This window comes from Hippichthys cyanospilos, chromosome 1 (genome assembly GCF_059441005.1).
Source record: "Hippichthys cyanospilos isolate Australia breed blue-spotted pipefish chromosome 1, RoL_Hcya_1.0, whole genome shotgun sequence".
NCBI lineage: Eukaryota > Metazoa > Chordata > Actinopteri > Syngnathiformes > Syngnathidae > Hippichthys > Hippichthys cyanospilos.
Genome location: NC_142369.1, coordinates 25,622,541 through 25,645,470, shown reverse-complemented (window position 1 = coordinate 25,645,470; position 22,930 = coordinate 25,622,541). Strand labels below are relative to the sequence as shown.

General features: G+C 41.4%; 1 protein-coding gene across 1 annotated transcript in view; it reads left to right on the top strand.

The window, feature by feature from the left end:
• Nucleotides 1-792: 792 nt before the first annotated feature.
• wscd2 (WSC domain sialate O sulfotransferase 2) overlaps nt 793-22,930 on the top strand; it is a 53,631-nt gene continuing 31,493 nt past the window's right edge. The window contains exon 1 of the mRNA XM_088430220.1: nt 793-1,228. The gene's annotated coding sequence lies outside the window, so the exon portion shown is untranslated. The remainder of the gene's footprint in view (nt 1,229-22,930) is intronic.

Here is a 22,930-nt window from a genome sequence, read left to right as displayed (position 1 = left end):
GCGGTTTACTCGTTTGCAGAATACTTCATTTTTTTTCCCTAAATCACACAAGGTATTATCCCTGGTATGGGAAAAGATATTGCCTCAGAAATTTATCGTATCGGACCAAATCCAAATGGTCGGTTCTTGACGTCGCTTCCATTTGCAGCATCCTATCTGCAATGAGAGAGGCTAAAACAAAATTGACAGGACCAACATAGCAGCCGAGGCTTGTGTTGACTGGATTGCAGTTCAAATGCAAGCTTCGTATAGCTAGTGCGGCCATTTTGTTGAAGCTAAACATCTTTCTCTGTGATTCTTCATCCTAACTACGCACTTTTCGTATTTGCACGTTTGAGATTCTTGTTTGCGCATAGCATTTAGGGGCTTGGGTCAAACCTAGGGGAATTTTCGCTTGCGCTTTTAAAATGTTTTCAATAAAATCTGCAATAATTTACAAGAATCCAACGGCTAAAAAATGCAGATGAACACATGGTTCTATTATGCTGCCGTATTTCAACTCTGCTTTTACGATAGAGCCAAGTGTTTTGAGGTGGTACTTGGCGTAATAAGTTTGAAGAGCTGCCGTTACAATAAATTGTATCTCCGCTTGTCAACCCAGCTGCGCATGAGGGACACTTGCATATGGAGAGCATCACTCCGCTCAAAAGCATTTTACGCATGTCCTTACGGGTGAAATTTGCACGTGGATGGTCCCTAGCAAATAAGTTTGCGTCGTCGCCAAGCGTGTCCCGGAAAGACAGTCCCAAAAGAGTCGGAGAGTGCTCTGTTGTGTCTCTTTAAGTGCGCCAGGCAGTGCTGTTGGTCCGCGTTTGGAGCGCTTCCTCTCCGCAGCGTTCGAGCGCCGTCCTTCAGCTCGGGCGGCCGAGCGAGCCTCCAAAGCTCATCCCCACAGCCCGCCTCGCAAGCATGCCGCGGCCGGAGCAGATGCCAGGGCTCGGGGAAGCCGAGGACGGGTGGGCTGCCCGGAGCGGACGGCTGAGCCTGCGGGCTCCACAATAGTTTAGTGTCGCCCTCTCGGGGTGCTGGAAGCAGAGCGTCGCGGCACATCTGCGACGCTGTAGATTATTGAAGAGCACTTCACACGGCGTTGGAGCAGATGGGATTGAACAGACAAAGTACGGACACCGCGAGCTGCCCGCTTGTCAGAGTACGGCTTGAGTTCCCCGGCTTGACGAGGAGCGAAAACGTTGCGCAAACCAACATCTGAAGCCCTTTCGCGTCTCAGGTAACATCTTTGCAAAATCTTTCCAATCTAATTCCTGGGGTAAATGACTTAAGTGCACTTTTGCCGACGTTAAAGAAGTGCACCAATCCTTCAAATTATCGCCGGAAATATTTGACCGTGGAATTTGCCTTTTCTTTTTTGGATGTCCTGCAACTTGTTCAAGAAAAGCAAGACCAAGGGTCCGTTTTCCCCCCCTCCTGTTTTAAATCGACTTCTAGTATAGAACCTGTGTTGATTTGAGCCATTCTTGTTTTTTTCCTTTTATTTATTTGAGCCTTTTATTTTTCTTTTATTTCCTATTGACATGAGTATAGCAGATGTTCATGCAAAGCTTCCCTGCTAGGCGCATATGTCACCAATGGCTTAATCCAATTGTCAACTGTTGTGCCATGAAAGAAAACCAGGAACGCCAAAGGAAATCATCCGGTTTCACCTAATTTATCATGAATTAACCTTATATTTTGGCTGTCTATACACGCCAACGACATACAATATACTGATAGATGCTCATTTCCTAGATGTAGGACAATAGCTCGGTGTATCCACCTGTTGCCATTCAAAACCGACTAAGTCATACCTTCTTGCCTATATATAACGTCTATCTTCAATTAAACAGGCTCAGATTTCACATATTGTGCAAAAATGTGCGTGTAAATTGCAACGAGATCATCTTGATATTCGTAGTCAAGCCTTTCTGACATTGGTTCTGCTGTGTGCCGTGAAATTTCTCAAATGTGCCTCAGCTCAATAAAGGTTGGGAAACAGCTGGGTTAAGATGCAACCAGGAGCTTGGACAGCAATCATTTACTTCCAAGTGTGAAGGAGCTGAAATTCCATTGGAGACTCCCTGCTAATTTTTAACTAGTGACAATTATGATGCAGAACACAACCCTAGACTAAACGCACATCCCTTCCTTTCATTCATTTATGTACTTTAAAAGACTAGACTTGTTAAAAAAAAAAAAAGGTGTCTCTTGTATGTGTAACATGGTCAGCTCATCTTTTCAAATGAGACCTATTGCTAGGCACTATCAGCAACATACTATATTAAATGCACATTTTTATGTGTTATTTTAAATGTTGTTTCCATAAATGTATAATGATTAAGCGGTATTCTTTACGCTCTGCTGCTGTTATTACAATGTCACTCTTTAATATGGTGAGCTATCAAATTCCTCTGAGTGGGATGCATTCCATTTCTCAACAACTTCAAATGACAACCACTGGTATAAAATTGTTGTCGATGTAATACACCTCTACTAATAACATAGCTCATTTGTTCAAGTCCTGCAAAAGAAAAAGAAAAAAACAGCTAGTTGTTGAAGAGATGACTGTTTATTACTTACTTTCATGGTGCCCTTGAGCAAGGTAACATCACCAGCCCCTCAATTGAAGTGATGCAACACTGTCTGCTAATACGAGCCTCTCCTTGCATGCCTGCATTACAGCACCTGGGTCTCCATGTTGTGTGTAACCCAAAATTTAGCAGTGAGTTGAGTTCTCCTGGAGAGATCATAGTCAGTATAATATGAACCCCAGCATGACTAAAATGTTAAAACCTAAATGAAAAAATGAAAAGATTTGAAAATCCGTTTCAACGTATATTAAATTGAATACGCTACAAGGACACAATATTTAGTATTGAAATTAATCATCTTTATTGTGATAGTGTTTGTGTGTTTTGTCAAATTTTCACTCATTTTGAATTTGATGCCTGCAGTATATTTGAAAAGCTGAGACACGGTCATTTTTACTCGTGTTACATCACCTCTCCTTTTTAAAGGGTGACCAGATTAAAAAAAAAAAGAAAAAAAAGGACACTACGATTTCACTGTAAATTAAATATGCAAACATTTTCTCAGCAGGCATTATGTGTAAAATATTTAATCGCTAGTCTCTCAGATGACTGGTTGTTGTGTGCTATATTAGATGACAGATCAATAGCACTAAACAAAGTATTACATTGACTATTATGTAACCTTTTTTGCTTCGTCCCTGCATTGTGCCAATTTAGTAAAATATGTCTCTTCCGAACCGACAATTTAAGTTGACATGTGGCTGTTCTGATTTTGGTCTGTCAATTGAATAACAAAATGTTTCCACGTACCCCCTGCAACGTGCTCACAGACTAGTCATTGCTGTTTGGCGTATTTAATTAGTATTTCTATTGATGATTGAGACGTCTTGCTGTGTGAGTGGTCATTGAATCATCTCCAGTCAACTTTCTCCTCATTTTCGTCAAATGGAAGCACTTTTCTTTAATTTTGCAAAACATTGTTCACAAAACGCAAAATACCTGGCTGTCCCACATTGGGAACTGTGCCAGAGCACTCAACTTGCTATGGTCTGATTTTATTTCCCATGGTTCATCGACATGGAAGCAGGAAGTTGTTGGACATGACAGTAAAATGTTTGAATTCATTTTTAATTGTTTTTTTTTTTTTATCTCAATCCCTTATGACAATTGTATGAATGACCCAAACAATTGGGTTGTTGGACTTTGAAAGAAAAAATTGCAACCTACATAAACTTAGGACAAAACAATCAGGACTAGGGACACAAGGCTCAAAATTAGGACTCTCCCGGTTTGTAGCGGGATTTTTGGTCACCCTATTTTAAGAACACCTAAAACGTGTTTGAGAACTGAGGCTACTTATTGTTGAAAGCTTTGTAGGTGGAGTTCTTTGTCATTCTTACTTTATGTTGAGTTGATCAATAGTGCTTCATAGTACCTGACACACCTTCAATGGTTTGGACTGTTGACAAGCCAGTCTAGCACTTGCGCTTTTTACTACGAAACCACACTGTCCATGGAGAATGTGGTTTGGCATTGTCTCGCTGAAAAAATACAGGGACGTCTCAGAAAAAGGCATCGCTTGAAAGGCGGCATAACCGTATGTTGCTCCAAACCTTGGTTGTACCTTTCAGCATTAATGGTGCTTTGACAGATATCCAAGCTACTCATTTCATGGGCACTGATACCCACCCTCATACCAATACATCTGTTATCGTAATGTTATCGATATGTATACTGATTGCAATCCAGATGGTCAAATGAATTCTACTATAATTTGAAATCTGGACTCTTCAGACCTGTCTCAGATGAGCAGCAGCGTTGTTTCTGAGTGCTATTGCTAAGTGGCTGATACTTTGGATGGTGGAGTTGAAATTTGGATGGTATAGATGTGGTATCTAACTCTGGTGACTGACACTATATTTCAGTAGTGTATTTGTTACACAATAATGATTTTTTAGGGATCAAATGCTGCTTATACAAATAGATTTCTTCGGATCCTCTTAATATTTTCATATAGTTATGTAGCGTTGATCATGAAATCCCTGAGTTCCTTGCAGTTATAGGTTGTGAAACGTTCTTAAACTGTTGGCCTACAGTAAGTGCTCATGCATCTGTTCACAAAGTGGCGAACATTGCCCCATTCTTGCATCTTAACAAGTGAGCCCTTCACGAATCCTCATGTAATACCCCATCATGACATTCATCTGTTTCCAATGAACCTGGAGGAATGCTCCAAGCATGTTTTTTGAGTATTTTTCAACTTTCACAGTATGTTCTTGACCCCGACCCAGCTGTTTTGGATCCTAATGTAGACATCTAAGTCAAAGGGGAACAACATTTGGAAAAAAACAGTTTGAACATTTCAAAATCTTTTCATTGTACCGGTAATGTAGTTAGTAGCGGATTGTTGGAATTTAATGAGTTATTTACACAAACGTGGAATAGGTGTTTGTGCATTAAAAAAATGCAGAACACACTTCCTAAGTGCAAAGTTGTCCCATATAGTGGCTGTTGTATTCATTTTATTAACACAGTCTAAAATGTTTTTTCTATTTTGTGCTTCATTGCCTACTTGTTCTATCCTCTATCATCTGAATGTTTGTGTTGCTCAAAATGTTAGCAGAGCCATATTAACACGACTTCAAAATCACCTTGGTATACGGCGACGCCACGCAGAATCATGATAATGATTTTAATGAGTGAATGTCTGCACTCAGCAGTTTGTCCTCCCCCCATTGTTTCAGATGGCCTCGGTCTACTGTAGATCACCATATCGAACTATGCACTCAGCGCTTTGTACAAAAGGCAAGAAACGAGGTTTACAGTGACTATAAGAAAGATTGCAGTACTGTTGAAATGGGCTGATGAATGGCAACTAATTGGTCACGCTTCGGCTCTTTCAGCATCGGGGATGCCAGTAAATAAGAAGCATAGAGCACGACAGAGCCCTAGTTATACCAGCGGCGACACAGCGCTCAGTTCATCACGTCGGCGTCCAGGCCGAGCCGAATTGATCAATAGCAGGAGTGTCACTGTTTCACAGAAATTATCGCTCCCCTCCCTGTGGCTCAGCTCTGTAACACCCCGCTAATGGAACTTTGAATCCCATTATGGCATTATTAAGGTGCACAAATGTGTGGACACTCATTAGAAAAAATAAAATCACATGAATTGCACTGCTGGCAGGGTTTGTGTCACCCCGCTGGCTCCGTCCTCCCCGAGGCAGAGGTGAACACGCGTCAGAGAAATATGCCAGCTCAAAGCAATTCATATTTGTGTGCTGAAGAATGAGAGCGTGCTGTTCCCACCGCTGCTGTGAATAATCATGGTCAAAGTCACAGAATTTCGCTCCACCAGGAGCTCCCCTCTTTCCCTATCGCAGCAAAAAAAGCGCTTCAGCCTCAACGATTATACGGCACATTTGGTGTCGAATTGGAGGGGAGTTCAAGCTTGGCTTCTGCCGCAGAGGAGAAGCCGAGACGCACTCCTCCTCACAGACCTGAAGTCTTACGTAGAGACGGGGTGGCTGGCAGCAGGGTGCGAAGGCTTTGAATTCCTCCGGGGCTTATCATTTCATCCTCTCGGCGACCTCTCGGGGGACGTGCCGCGGATCATATCCGATGGCCGCGGGCTTTGAAGATGGCCGGAGGAGCCGACGAGAATCAAGACTTTGCTTTCTTGCGCTTGCCATTACGAAGACACGGCAAAGGTCCCGTTCCGCGTGTGCGTCTGCTGGACAGTGTGCTCGATCTGCAGCCGGTTTATCAGCATCAAGAAAAGGGTGTCAAGATCCTCGTTAGATCTCGTACAGAAATAGCCTGGCATTAAATACTCTGCTTTAACAGTCAGTGACGCATGGCACCGCTCGCACTCTTGATAATGTCAGACGTGCGAAGAGCAGAATATCATATTAGTCAGCTGATTCAAGCATTCCACTCAAACTTGTTTTTCACCAAAATATACTGGTGCTTTCTGGAAAGAGGATCATCTTTCAAATGCAGTTATCGCTGCACGGATCCAAGGAGAGGGCCAGCCTTGCTGCATTCACATCTCAGACAGATTTTCAGCTTATGGAAGGATTATTCACAACACTAGACCTTTTTCTTCTTCTTGTTCTTCGCCTTAAAAAAAAAGAATAACAGAACACACCAGATAATCACTGCCTTCGCAGGTAGTGGGGCTATACCAAGTGTTATCAAGTGGTGAGATTTTAGCCCTTGGCATGCACGTGTCAAGCATGCCAAATAAATCTTTGCTGAACGTTTGCGTGCATCTTGAAAGATAATAATAATGAATAGCGACTGCGTATGCATACCGTATTTGTACACGTGCCAGTATTTGACCATGAAAACATGCTCCTATTTTGATCAAGATTATTATGATCTGAGGAAACATTCTGGCAAATCAACCAGACCAGGAGATGTCCATTACATACGAAAAGCATGTTTTCGGAGTGTGGGATGAATGGAGATAACTGTTGATTAGTTGTAAAAAAGTAGCAAAATGTGGCTGCAACCAGCAACCTCGCTCTTGATTCGGTCTGAGCTTGTTTGCTGTCTGAAGAAGTACAAAATGACATTTAAAAACATCTGTTCATAAAATAATATGTTGGGGGGGGGGGGGGGGGGGGGGGGTCAATATCAATCGGAAATTTTCAGGGCTGGTATAGGAAGGCTGTTTCTAATGAAAATTGTGTAATTTGGCCACTTGTTACTGCGCCAAGTCGAGCATTAAAAATACACTTGGATGAGAAAGCGAGGCCAAGCAGTTTTTGCGTGTGCATGTGATATTGGCACGGTATTCAAATTACAAGGTCTCCGGCTTTTTATGCATCGCCTTGTGAATGGGGATTGTTTTAGAAATGTTGCCTGCATGCAATGAAACAAGAATCACTGTCTTTACTGCATTGTTCTTGTGCAAAGAAAAAAAATCCCAAATTCAAGACATAGGGAATGTTTTTTTTTGTTTGTTTTTTTACCAAGGCACAAAATTAACTGTTTATGAACATCACCTTGTTTAAAGAACAAGAGAGCGGTCCAGATTTGCATCGCTTCACCTTGAAAAGTCCCACCCTCATGTCATTTGCACAGCAAATTCTGTTCCTTTTCTTCATTTTTATGTCCAGCATCCTTGAAAAGTATTGCTTGCCGAGATATATTGTAACTAATGACATTTAAAAAAAATATAGGGGGGGGCGACTACTTTTTTTTGCTTGTCATCGTACGGATTAAAATATTAAGAAATAACGCAATGTATTACAAACGCGAGTGCGCTAAATTCCCCGCAGCACCGATTAGCCCTGCAATGTAACGTGAACAACCGAGTGATGGCCAAGTGAGGTGTCATCACAAATTGACACAACGAGTCAGGTGTGTCTTGGCCTTCTGAGCGGAGGCTCCACTATACCCCAGGGACTGACTCACCAAAATCATAGGCTTTGATAGATCCCAGGTTAAGAACCGCTGCCGTAGTCAAACGCCTGTCCCAATTTCCAAAGGCCTTTTTTTTATTTAAGTAGAAGTATGGATTTTGTCGCTGGCTTCCCTGCAATTATGAAGTATAATTTACTTGAAATCATTACACATAAATCCTAATTCCTACTGGAAATCTGTGTTTCTTTACTAGATGCTGCAAAGTTAGTAGTGAAAATAATTTCGAGTCAAATTTGATTATTTTTTGATGTAGCAAGAAAAATAAAGTGAATCCATTTCATGCTACTGTCTGGATGTTATTTTGGACCCATATGTAGATATGGTTCACATTTAGTTAGCAATAATGACTGAATGCTAAATGGCTACCGCAGGTGAAGCTTTCAGGCGTAGAATTGCATCCTGCTGAGGGCACAGATGTTGTCTTAGTCTGTCAGGTCTGATATGAAGAGAGGATAATGTGTGTGTGTGTGTGTGTGTGTGTGTGTGTGTGTGTGTGTAGGACTGAAGCAACATTTTGTTGATGTACAGCTTTTTCAAGACAATGATGTAACACAATAGCCTTTTGTATATCAGATGCCAAAAAGTGAAATCACTGACCTTGTGTTAGGCGTATTTCCTAGGAAATTAATCATTGGAACATTGTTTCTTCTTGTGGAGGTGTGGAAAACAGTACGCTTCATACTGAGAGGTTTTCATTTTTGGTTTTCCAATTTCATTACCTTATTTGGCTTGATTGGGGAGGCAAAAAGGTATGGACACCTCTAAGTATGTTGACGCGTAGCATAATAATTATATTGTTAAATTAATGCCCATCCATAAATGTTGACTAATACCACAGAAACAGCAGCAATAAGAAGCATTACCAAATGAGCAAACACGCGATATCAGTAAATGCTGTAATGGGAAATCTCCCCAGCTAATTAAATAAATGAACGGGAATCAAACTGCAGGGCAGATCTGAGCTATGCTGTGCATCAATAAAAATAGTATTGTCATGTTTAGTAAAGAGTATTTTTAGACCTCATGTACTGAATTGTATCACTTATGTCTATAAAAGCTATCTAAAATATTCCATGGAAAAAAACACTCAGGTTGTTATCACAAGTTCAGATAAAGGTCGCTTGAAGTATCAGATGTGTCATCAATCCTTGCATATTTTCATTCTCATCCAAGTAGAGAGCGGTCCAGTAGACCTGCATTTGTCTGTTTGTGTGAGAACAAGGTGACTGGAGGACGTGTGATTGTAATTGAGCAAATGGAAAAAGGTGCCAACGAAAAGTGGGCAACCAGTGCATGTAAAGTGACACAGACGCCGTGTTGAGCAGATGACCTTGAGACGATGCCAGTTGCTCAGATTAGCACATCACACTGTAATTGCTCACCTCAAGAAGCAAAGCTCCTTGTCCTTTCTTCAATGGGATGGCTGCTTCACAAAAACAAGCCTTTGTTGGTGGGAAACAGCTGGGCTGTGTTCCGCGTACCTCCGTTCCGGCAACGGCAAATTCCTTTAATAACGCTTTGGTTAAGCGACTCTTCTGCCAAAAGCTAAGGGCACCAAATGCCGGTTAGTTCAACTCATTTCTCCTTTGCTAATGGGCTCGCTTCCAAAGGGGAAAAAAAAGGCCTAACATTGTAACACTAGAAATTACAGTTCCCCGCTGTTAAAGAAAGAGGGGGGGGGGGGGATTAAGATGCATATATAATACATCACATTTCACTGCGGTCCCTAGGTATCATGTAAATATGCCCCCTGTGGGCTGTGAGCAGCACACGGCTAACAATAGAGCTTATTACTTACTCCTCATAAGATGAGGCCGTGACATCAAGTTGTCGCCGTCGTCGTTTTTCTCTCCTACGTCACTTAAAAAAGGCGCAGTGTTGTGGAACCGATGTTTGGCTTTAGATAAGTAATAGCAAAACCGCTCGGAATGAGGCGCGCATTTAGGTCTTTGATTCACTTTGAAGCCAGTGAGAAATGATGCTGCTGCTAAAAACGATAAAGAGGAGCAGCCGAATTGAAGAAGAAACATTCCTTTTTGATGCGCATTAGATATAAATGCTAATCTCAGAGCATTCGTTGAACCAGATGACAGGCCAATTAGATGAAATCAAAACTCATTTTCACCGAATTTTAGGATGCTTCTCAAGGGAGCAATAAACCCTAACCTATTTAACACTGTATGCACTATATATTATATTATTATTATTATTATATTTCGATGTCTGCCAGGGAATTAGACTTGGATATGAGCGCACCCGTATTGAGGGAGGAGCCAAGCGGCGTTTCCTCCGCTTTGAGACCACCACTTGATCCGGGCGGCGACAGTTGGATCTATGAAAACACATCCATCCGTATTTAGACAGCTCTGTGAAGAAAAAAGACATGTTTTTGCTCTAAAGAGGATGGCGGGAGATGTTGACAAGGCCGGTCTTAACAGTACAGCAGAAGGAGCCCCAGTGTGACAAAGAATCAGACGGCGCGAATCACCCAAACAGGCCCCCGCCCCGTATAGTCCACCGCTACCCACCCACCACTGCGTCTGTCAGTTGCAGCTTCAGATCTCCCTTCAGTCTTCTGGGCCCTAATTGGGCTGTCACACTAGCTGGAGAAATTTGTCAGGTTGCTGTGAAATGGACAACTTGGCTAAATCAAGATGTGCATCTGTGCCCCCCTTCACACACACACCTTCAAACTAGAAAATAAGATTATCAGCGTCTTCACACATTTTAGCCCTTTATCTCAGGGGTGTCCAAACTTTTTTTCTTCAGATGGAAAATTTAAAGTGTTTTACTTAAATTATCAAGCACACATATATTAATCAACCAAGCATTAGCTTATTGTTTATTCATCATAATGATTTTAAACCTGAATAGCTTTTTATAAGGAGAATAGCAAAGGCTTTTTCCAAATTTTGCTGTGGTAACCGGACAGAATATATTCGCCTGGTTGCTGAACGGCAACTTAATCACATCTCTACATTTAGAACGAAAACAGGATTGACCTTTCATAAACTGAACATTTTTTGAGACAATACTTTGGAAACTTTTATGTCACGAGTTCACAATTCGGCCCTTGATACAGAGCAGAAAATGGAAGAAACGAGTTTTGCAAGTAAAAATTAATTGTTATCCCTACAGCTGCAAGTTAAGAAAAACAAACTATTAGTAGCAAATATCATTTTTGTATTTGTTACAGGCTGCTGAAAAATCACTGTTTGGCCCCAAATGAACCCTGGCCTTAGGTTTGACACCACTGCTTTATCTGTAAAATAAAACATTTTTGGTAACAGGATGTTCAAAATGCCCAATGAGAAGCACACTACTTCTTTTAACGAATTAGTCCTGATAATACTTGAACAACCTTCGTTCTGTCCATAGTTTAAAATCAATTGTTGTTCTCCTTGTTGATTCCTCTTTAGCAGACAGTAGCAAAACTTAATCATTTTAAAATTCCAAAAGAAAAACTTAAAATGTCTAAGAAGTTTTACCTGCTTCGGTGTTATCGTTCGCCTTCTTCAGAGCGTCAATTTTTGAATTGTAATGTTTTTAAGTCTTGCTACTGTCTGATTAAGAGGAAAACAACGGTTGATTAGTTATAATAGGGAAACGTGTCATGAAATACATTATCACGTTAATACAGCGGATCATTGCAAGTTGATCAAAATTTGTTCCAAGAAGCTACTTGAATTTTTGATTTGTTTAGTTTAAAAACATTTTTGTCATCAGAAACAAAAGCACTACAATTGATTCATTTCAAGGGTCAAACGTTCCCGGCATAAAACTTGCAATCATTGTCCAGTAATGCCTTAATAAATAACTATACAGCGATACAAATTATAATAGTCTAATTTGCAGCATGTGGTTTGCCAATTTGCAATGCAATTTTTTTTCCTCCTTAGAAATGATAATAATAGAAATTATCAGTTGAGACAAACTGTCCTCATAAAACCTTAAATAACTGCAAGAGCAGTCTTTTTGTTTTGATCATAGAGACCTCAAGAAAAAAATTAAGAAAAGCACCCCACTGTTAATATCAATATGCAAATGTTTGCAACGTCCTGTCCTGGGCTTCACAGTCTTCACCGCACTCTCTCTTCACTGGCAGTCGCCTCTTGGCTCATTGTTGCATCAGTTCTGGCCGAAATGGCACCGAAAACCCCCCCCAAATCCATACATAACCCCCCGAAAATGGATGCACTGTGCTATTATTTCAAATGATTATTCTCCGTTGTTTATTCTGCAAATTTTGTGCATTCAGTGATTTGCATGAACTTATTTCCATGTTTCTGTCAAGTGGTTTTGGGTTTAGATTTGTGTGTCTGATCTCCTCGAACTATTCAAGCTCGGAGGCGTCTCTATGTTATGTTCATAATGAATCACTTTAATGGGTGGCAGTGGCTCAGTTTGCGTATTGCTTGAGGAATGGAGGGTGGCAGGTTCACAACCCACATTGGTATATACAGCGGCTGGTTTACTACCTGAGTATTGCGTAGGCGAGCAAGGCACCAATCCCCACTAGATATCAATGACAGTAGTAAAAAGGCAGTTATAAAAAAGAAATAACGCACAAAATGTTGTGAAATGCCCTCATTTTGACTGTCCAAGAATTTCATTTGGTGATCTATAGCATATACAGAATACAAGATGAAAGGACAGTACCTAGTCACTGACCCAAACAATGGATTCACAAAAGAACCAATATTCTCATTTACTACGATTCAGTATCGATATAAAATGTCAAAAAATTTATTTCATAAATGAACAATTCCACTTGGTCGGCTTCCGAGTGACTACGTGAGCTGCCAAAGAAGAGGCAACAAACATCACGTCACATGCTAACGGCAATCTGCGAAAGCCATTTTATAATAAACACACCAAATAATACATGCGTTAACTCAAATGGAAATGGTACACTTTTACTTTGAAGTTGGCCTTCAGAGCAGTGCTTGCTAGCCGCTAGCTTTAGTCTTCCTCTTGTTTTCATTTTTAATGCCATTACATTACATCTCTACTGACATCTACACACCACCATTTAAAAAAATCTGAATAAATGTTTGATTATGAAAGCTAAGCAATCGCTAGTCAATTACGCTCTCATTGTACGTTACGGGACAAGTGTCCAGCGTTAGCGCGAGCCGCTAACAATGCGGTGGCTTCAAATGTGGTCGGACATTTCAAGGCAAAAAAATGTACTTCTGAACTTTAAACATTAATAGAAATTCAGAACTCAATGTAAAAAACAAAACAAAACAAAGAATAAAAAAAATGACATTTTCCTGTCTCAATTTGTCATTCTGTTTTGCAAGATCAAGAGGATTCTTTGCTCATCTAAAGACTGAAGCAGACATCAGCCAATCAAACCATCTTGGATCAATAACCACTTTGAATCCAAGATGGATTCTGAATTGAGTGGATGGCTTTAAAAAATCTGAATTGAATCCAATTGCGGGACGGTCAAAGATTCCCATCGCTACTTGTTACCGTTAACACAGTCTTTCAAAGGTAAATACGGTATGTCCTGATGGTTCCAGGCCCAGGTATTGTGTCTACTGGGATTCAATTTGCAAAGACAGAAATATAGGCTTTCCTATTCATGTGCACTTAAAGTAAGGGCATGCTACTCTTGGGTTTAGCATTACATGTTGCTCAGATAATTTCCTACGCTGGCAGCATCAAGCAGGATGAGCGCCTAAAGTCTATCCCTTTATCAGCTACTTTTGTGGATCTGCTTGTAAGCACAGCACACGCATGAGCTCCTTTGCCGTCTTAACATTCTCCATCTGTCAGTTAAACTGCTGGGGCTGGTGCTGATGTTTGGAACATGTAGTAAATGAAGCACACCTGGTCAGCCAAGAGCACATTGCCACATTGTCAGCTCTCATCGCCTGCGCTGTCTGGGTGAGCGAGCAGATGTCTTCCCCGGGCTGCTGGCGGCGATGGCTGAGCTCAAGCTCGCCGCTCATCACTTCACTGACCCCCGAGTCAACCCGCTCCTCAGTCAGCCGCTGGAGCTGCGCGCCTACGCCCGGGCCAAAACGCATGCTGTTATTTGCCTTGTCTCGTGCGGCTTTACCGACCCTAATGTAACGCTTGGGTGCCTGGGAGTTGTCGTTCTTTTGCGCGCCTATTAACACCGTCGCGCGATTCTGCTCTTGGGGGTCCTTTACTTGCCATGACCACTTTTGGGGTCGCTCATTTCTCCACGAATGCTTCTTTCCTATTTTTGGCCTGCTTATTTGGTCTACAGTGCACTCACCTGCCTCAAAAATCAGACAGTCAGACTTCTGCCTTTCTCAGATAACAAGTGCGCGCAAGAACACAGACTTCATCCGAAGCTTAAACCCAAGTCACATACAAAATCAATACGTGGACTGATTTAGCTCTTGAATAATTTTTAGGTCGGGATGAGTAAGTCCCTGCATGTTGTTTTCTTTTGGCTCTCGCCGTAAGTTGTCGCAAGCGTGGCAAATTGTAGCTTGACACTCTGACATTTGAGAGTGATAAGAAATGTAAAAGGGGGATTTTTCACGTCGTGGAAGACAAATTCTGGATCGGGATTAAAATAGGTTCACCGTCACAGCATACCTGGCGTACCAGCTCATTTTGTTGAAATCAGACATATATATATATATATATATATATATATATATATATATATATATATATATATATATATATATACGGTATACACTATATACACACACACAATGGAACCCAGGTTTAAGATGTCCCTGCCTTAGGTTTTTTTTTTTCACTTTACGACTGCGATTTTCTTTCGTCCCCTCTCATAGAATCATAAATACATAAATAAAATCATATATACTGTGTACTCAAATTTACACATCACAAATGACCCCAAATTGCATACATTTTCATATAAAATATGAATTTTTTCAACAAATGGAGTAAAGTTCAGAGAAAATGTCCATTTTCTTCATGCAAATTAAGGAAAAATATATTGTTATACACAGGAAAGGAAGAACACAGTATTTTAATGTTATCTTCTTTTTTTACATTTCGACAATATATTTACAGTTGAATTTGCTGTCCATTTGGGTCCAGGCTAATGTGCAGGGTAAAAATCTACATATACCTGTACACTAATTGTTCTTTAGATATACAGTATAGCATGATTTTATTTGTCTGGCCCGCTTGAGGATAGTTTTACTCCATGCGGCCCCTGAGCCAAAATGAGTTTGACAGCCCTAACTAAGATATATACAGTTCTGTATATTTTGAGGACCTGCCAATACTGGATTCCGAGCCAATGTTTTGATAATGATTTGGGAAGGGAAATAAAAACTGCATATTTTTGTCTGTGTCTCAGAACTTCAGGATTGTTTTGTTGCTTTGTAGCACTTATAAAAGCTGATCTTTTTCTCCTGTTTGCTATCAAGTGGAAATTATGTGATTAGGCCCAATTCGTCATCACCTAATCAGGCTCTAGACATTTCTATTTACAAAAAAAAAAGTTGTAGACCACTCTGCCCCATCAGAAGAAGAGATGAGATTTGAGATGAGAGATGAGAGTCATTGACTCTGTTGTGAAAGTTTTTTGTTTGTTTCTTTCTTTGTTTGGGTTTAAGTGTAATTTTTTCTCCCCCACTGTACATCAGCGGTCATCAAATCTTGTTAGCTTGGGCCGGTGTCTTGGACGTTTTTTATGTCTCCCTCTGGCAAGACACCTGATTCAAACAATCGGGATCGTTATCCAGCTTCTGCAGACCTTGCTGATTATCTGATCATTTGAATCAGGTGTGTTGCACCAGGGAGACGTATAAAACATCCAGGACACCAACTCTCCAAGCGCAGAATTGATGACCCCTGCTCTTTATCGTTGTTTTCGGAGGAGGAAAAAATGCCTCACTACACATGTTTTTTTTTTTTAAAGCTCTTTATTGTATATCACAGGCTTGAAATTAGTACTCAAGGGCTGATATCCTGCATGTTTTCAATGTTTCCATCCAACACACCGGATTCAGACGATTACCACCGTTACCAAACTCCTTCATAGTCTGACACCTGTGCTGTACATGCTTGCTTTCTGTTTTTATTTACCAAATGAAACTTCTTAAAGGTTCGCTGAAAAAAAAAGCTTATTGTAAATTATGATTTTTAAAATGGCATCCTTTAGGGGGTGGCAAGGTTTAATTAGACAGTAGTTGTCTCTGCCCCTAAAGGCTTGGCTGAAAAGAAATTGCAAAATGAAATTGATTCACAATGGCATCCGCTTTACAAGAAATTATCTTTGCAAAATGATTGAATGATTAAAGTTGCAATGAATGACGTTTGTGTTTTTTCAGTTGAAGATGTTAAATAGAATGGTCTTCCGTTGGAACTGTAGCAACAGAAGCTGTTGAGTGAAATGGATGAAAGATTCCGTTTTATATTTGCATGTTTTTTTTCAAGGTAACCAGTTCACCAGCATTTTCCAAGTAACCTCGATTAATCTGCGTTTGTAAGCATACGCGTAAGAAACGCTTCTATGACAGCTTCGGTTCAAACTAGTGAGGGCAAACTGTTGCCTCCCCTTAATTGGATTCAATTACGTTTCAGAGAGCTGTCTGTGTGAATTCTCCGTGATCCGGGTCACGGTAATCTGCAAAGGTTGACTCGAGGCAACTAGGTGTCTGTTTCTTCATTCTTGCAACAGCGACTCAGCGTTGTTGACGTCGCCCTTAAACAGGAAGACTCCACACCTCGAAATTTGGAACTGAAGAAGCGTTCCGGAATAACGGTGAAATGTCTCCAACAAAACAGAGCAAGTGGAGCAGCCTCGAGTAAAGCCTTGCGGATTCAGAGAGCTGCAATTTGATTGATGACCAATATCAAAGGATGTCAGTGTCTTGCAATTTCTTTCTGTCTGACTGCTCTTATGAAAGTGAAATTTAGAAATCAGTCAGAATAATTTACATATGTATCACTCTGATTCTTCAGTGAGGAGTGCAAAATTGCTCTATCTTCATCACTTGCTCCAAAATTGTGACTGGTTCATTTCCATTGTGCGTGTTTAGTCCACAAAGAGAAATATTTATGTTTTTGCATTACCGGAAGTGTCAGTAGGCACCGGGCTTGAAAAATCTGTATGATGAATTGGTACAGAACATTAGAAATGAGATTTCATGCTCTTCAGTGACAAATTGCAATATTTTCCGATGAGTTACTTTGAGGTCAAGGTCACTGTGTAGCTGCTTTCCGATGTTTTCTCATTTGGACTTGTTTTCCAGCAGCACGCTTCTGTTGTTCTATAAATCGGTGAGTCTTCCTGCATCTTCATGTTTGAGGGTTGGAGTAGAAGGCCACTTTCTATTTTCAGGGCTTTTATCTTTTTCTCCTTCATAAATATATTTTAAAAAGCAATATTTAAAAATTCAACAATTGCGCGTTCATCGAACAAAATTGCACAGTGAGAAATACCAACAGAGAAGCGCGTTCTTTTAAAAAGTCAAGCTGTCACCATCGTCTTCATCCATACGATCAATCTTTAACAGCTCCTCTATCTCGCAAACACACTCACGCGTCTTTTTTTTTTTTGTTTGCTTTTGAGATGTTGTTCCGTGTTGCATCAGAGCAACGGTGAGCCGCCACTGTGTGTGCTCGTCATATTTTATTCATCATAGCAGGGGCTGCAGCACGGCGGCTTGCTCCTTCCTGCCAGCTCAAAGTAGGCAGCTGTCAGAGAGCCCAAATCCCCAGATGCTTTGCCCATTTTACCTCGACATCATACAAAGGCACATTTCATTGCATGCAACTCTGCCAGCGAGCGCCTTCCATCATCGCAGGAGTGACCCTTTCTCAAGTTCCCTTCGCTCTTCAGCTGCACGCGCTAACTTTGTTCGTCCGCGGGTCACATTCGACGCCAGACTGCAGCCAAATAAGCTTTTCCTGGCAGGGCTCACATGAGGAAAAAAAGGCAGGAAATGAATCAATGGCTAAAGTGACAAAAGTCCGCCTATAATACATTTCCTGCTCCACGTAGAGATTTTGTCATTTCCTGTTGCGATGATGGCGCTGCGGTGAACGACAAGAACAACTTGTGACGAACAAGCGCATCAACAGTTGACTAAAAATAGGAGAAACATGCAGCGGGGGCTTCTAATGATGATCATTTTTAATTGGAAAAGATATGTTGACAACTGGCCTCTGGTGCTGCTCGACCTTCACATGCAGATTTGCGTGATGCTGATGAGGCCGCATGCTTCAGTACACATTTCGTACGGCATGGTAGCGCGCGCGCCCACACACACACACACACACACACACACACACACACACACACACACGTTCCTCAAACAAATGCATCCAGACCCCTGCACCATGGTGCACAGGCGAGCACCCCAAACAGCGCACGGGCTTGTGCACGGCGCTGAGTGACAGGCGAGCTGGCGGCTCTCATGCCAGGCTTTCTTACTGCTTATTCAAACGAAATAATATTGGCGTCTTTGCTCGTCATGTGCTATTTACTCCCGTGTTCTTCAACTTTTGCTTTTGCTCATTTTTAGTTTTAGTTGCAGTTAAATATGAAGTTAAGAGTGACGTTTATATAAATATATATATATTTTTTTCTTTACTTATATGACTTTGAACAACGTATATTTCTGACATGATAGCACACCGGTGCCCAGATACTAAAAAAAAAAAAAAAAAAAAAAAGCCCAGAAACGTTTTGTAGATTAATCACTTGGGGCATGTCTGTCACACTGTGTGGCTAGTATGGAAGGAAGAAATGATCATTTGTCCAATCACCTGACCTTGGCACCTGTCAGTCACAATGACACAAGTCACAAGAATGTCAACGACATGCCTTGAATTGAAAAAAAGATATAGTAAACAGCAAGTGGATGTAAGTGCCAGATTTTCACAAATTTAGCAAATTTTTAATTTACAGTTTTCTGAGGTTGTCCTCTGTCATTTTCTGACAAAATACAAACAACATGATGATTTTGACCATTTTTTTTGCTCACCATTTTTATTGGCTTGATATATTGATGGAGAAAATAAGAAATCAACAGTTGCTTCCTACATATGATTACATATATTACATATAAAGTGTAACAAAAAACAAGTTGGTGCAGGCTTTTTATAGTTATCCTTGATGAACTTGTCCACACCTTTTTACTACTGGCTTTTTGTGTTCAACACGCTCATTTGTTTGCTTGTCTTCCTCCTCTTCACAGTGGCTTTGTTTGTGTGTGTGTGTGTGTGTGTGTGTGTGTGTGTGTGTGTGTGTGTGTGTGTGTGTGTGTGCATGTGTGATTGTGTGCTTGTTTTTAGGGCTGGAATCTGGGGGCACAAAAATTTGCACCTGCATGTTACATTTGCACCATGACGTTACGGGACTGCACATGCATGTTTACTATTATATTTAGCCTCTATGGGAGATTTGGTCATTTTTTTTTGGAATGTTCCAAATGTTACTAAAGCAAACAACAAGCTTTTCCTCGGGCTAATGCATTTATGCAAGTGTTAAAAGTGTTTAAATTTTGATTATTCTGTTTTTAGGCTTTCTTATGCCTCGCTTGCGCTCCGCTTTAGACGATCGCAAGCATGAAAAGTAAACAAGCGAAAAGTGCAACTTGCAACAGGTCCTCGACAAAGTCGTCGTTTCCTAGAAAATAAAGACTGCTCAACTGTTTAATTAAAGCCAACTGTTAAGTGTGTTTCATGCGGAGACAACAGCCTGTTGTTTAATGATGTCGTATCGTCTGAAGTGATGCCCGCATGTGGTGTTTAGGATTAGGATCCCCCTTCACCCAAGACATCGTCTTTATTAACGACTTGAATCTTCATCTTAATTGATCCGTGCTTACGTGATTCTGAAATGTTGCCCGCTGGTCAAAATCCTTAGCAAAAAACTGAGCGTCAAACCGTACCGGCTCAGCAAAGCAAAAAGGCCATTTGCAAGTTTTTTTTTTTTTTTTTTTTTTACCTTGCTGGAAATTGATTCAGCTGTTTAAGAGGAGGTTCTGCACTCACAATGGCGGTTACTAAACAGATAGAGAAATGACCCTTGCAAGCTCCAAGTGAGGTTTAGTCAATACTGATCACTTCTAATGCAACGAGCCTCATCCCGGCACCTCTTTCATTTCACGCGGCTGTCTGCGGTGCTTGTGAGACACTTTACCTCCCGCTCGGGCTCCCGAAATGGCTGCAGCTTTTTAGGACATGCAATCCTTGTTTCATTCCTCTCCAACGACGGTGCTGGAAGATTCGGCCACCTCTTTAAGGACTCTCAAGATGAGTGGGCGCTCGATCACCTTGGAGCTCTAGCCGTCCTACGGTCGAGGTCCTGCTTTCTGTCTGCTTGGACCAAGGAGCACAGGGCTGGTTTTTTTTCCTTCTCACACTGGCCAAACTGAGAAGAGGGGGTCATGCGCTGCATCTCCCTCTGAGAATTCTTTCCCCTGCAACTGAGGCTACTCGATCATGAGAAGCTACTTCTCAGTAAAGAGCTCTGTTAGCCGTTTTTCAAGTGTCTGGAAGAATGTTAAGAAATCTTCGCACATTCAAATGTGTCCTTGATGGTAGTGAGACGAGTACACAATGCATTGTGACATTTGTAAATATATATTCTCTCTTTCTCTCTGTCTCTCTCCCTCTCTCTCTCTCTCTCTCTCTTGCTCTCTCTCTCCCCCATTTTATTTGCCTGCCAGGATTAAAAAAGTGTGATTGCAGCCAAAAACTGAGCTGCCAAAAGATTTCAAAATCTTTCAGAATGTCTGTTTATGCTTAAAAAAAAAGAACATTCTTGTGCAAATGATGACATAAGCTGGTCTACAAGACTTGGCGTTGTGCGCTGGTGAAGTTGCAGTGGTTTGGAAGCTGTGTCAGTGAGCGGGACGGTTGTTCAAACGGATCCTGAGCTTGTGCTGCGTTCAAAAAAAGAGCAGAGTTGAAGTTGAAGCAAGTTGAAAAGTACAATAACTGTCTATTTTTGTCTTAAAAATGTTCCAACGACTCTTCTAAAAACCTTCTTGTTAGTTCTACATCTTTTTCAGTCTGAAAAATAAGCTCTCCTTTTAAACCACACAGAGAATGCTGTTTGGGAAAAAAAGCATCCAAAGGATTGAGCCAAACCATAATGTCTATGGACATCTTACCAAAACATGGAATGGGCCATACTTTACAGTACATTACATGAGATTGTTTGCCGCTCAACGATGACATATTGTACAGTTCAAGCTCACCGAGCACAATTTGCCCCTTTCACACCAAAAAGTCCAGGAACTCTTGAGAACTCTCGGGTTCTGGGTCTAAAGTCCCTGGTCGGTGGCCCCCTGAGTTTGCATTAACACCCAGCAAGAGCGGGCAAGTAGTGGGTTTCTGATCCCCATCGACGGGATGTCAATCTGCTTCAGTCGGACGTGGGCCCGCTGCAGTTGGTGCTCGATCCTTGTGTTCTTTTTGGGGCTTTGCTTCACGGAGAGCATGCCAGGAGCAACCCAGGCGGTCGATAAAGTCGGGCGTCTGGGAGCGCTTCCGTTGACGACTCAGCTCTGCGTCTACTCATGCGAGTCTTTGGGGTAACGAGGACATCCGACGGCCGTTTGCTTCAACGGCGAGAAGTAGACAGAGGGCGAAGTCGCCGACAGATGCGTTTCCGATGACCGCCTTTGGCTGGCGCTTCTGTGTACTCTGGCATTAAAAGGAATACACAGACTGAGCACCTATAGCGGAGTTTGTGATCCAATTGCTGGGACATCAATCTGCCTCAGTCTATATTTGTTCAATGTCTTTTTTAAGATGTTTTTTAAAGTTTCGCGTCACAAAGGCGCTTGCTCAAGGTGAGCGTTCCGTCAGCGAGTTGAAGCCGAAAGGTTGGATGTCCTCTTCCCCATAAATACTTAGTAAATTCTGTTACAGAGCATCCATCCACCTACCAATTTTCTTTCGTTACATTATTTCAAAATATATGAAAAAAAGAACATAGTGCACATTTTATTTATTTATTTATTTATTTACAAAAAACTGCTTTTGAGGTGTCATAACAAAACTTATTTCCTTTCAACCACTCAAAATGTTCAGTGGCATGAGACCTATTCACATATTCATCCAGGCTTCCATTTTCTAGAGCCGCTTATCCTCACAAGGGTCCGATGCTTGCTGGAGCCTATCAAAGCTGGCTTCGGCAGTAGGTGGGGGACGCCCTGATGATTTGGATAGTTACAAAGCTTGCATTTTCACATGATCGCTTCCTGCTTCACAGGCTGTTTTCTCACACATCCATAAGCGTATTTTTGTATATTAATAAGATAAGTGTCGAGCTTATTTAGTTTAGCAGCAGTTGCATGGTTACGCTCACCAGAGGTGGGAAATATCAGACAATGTAACGTTGGAAAAATGCACTGAAAAAAACCCTGATCCGATAGTTTGATTAAAATTCCAGTGAAAGTCGATACAAAAACAACAATGAAGCATTTTAGATCATTTAGAATGGCATCAATGGGACAAAAATCAGATTTAAATTACGCTCTAGTCGATAATTTTTGGAGCTTAGATCTTGGTGCCCTCTTGACTTTGGGCCTCTTTTAATCTTCCCACTGAAATTTCAGCTCTCTAGGGTTTTTTTTTTTTTAATGCTTTATCTTTGATGAAACACATAAAAACAAACTAAAAAAATACAGTACAAGGGTTAAACTGGCCACAGTGAAAACAAGTGCTGTATCACATAATGGTGGCTGCACATTCTGAAATAACACACCCCCAAGTTCAAGCAACCAATCAGCATGAGTCAGCACAACAACGCGCCCCCCTAGAGTAGGTAGCCGAAAAGACTTTTGCCGCAACTAGGCGCTTGGGATGTTCCCGGCTGTTCTCGACGCCCGGGCTAACCTTCCCACCAAAGGGTTTTTCGGTGTCAACGGAAAGGGCAACTCAAGCCACCAGATACAGCGGATAGTTCCCGATAGAGGTCCTGCAGTGTGAAAGGGGCTATTGAAACATATTGTACCTCGCCAAAGTTCCAGGCAGAGG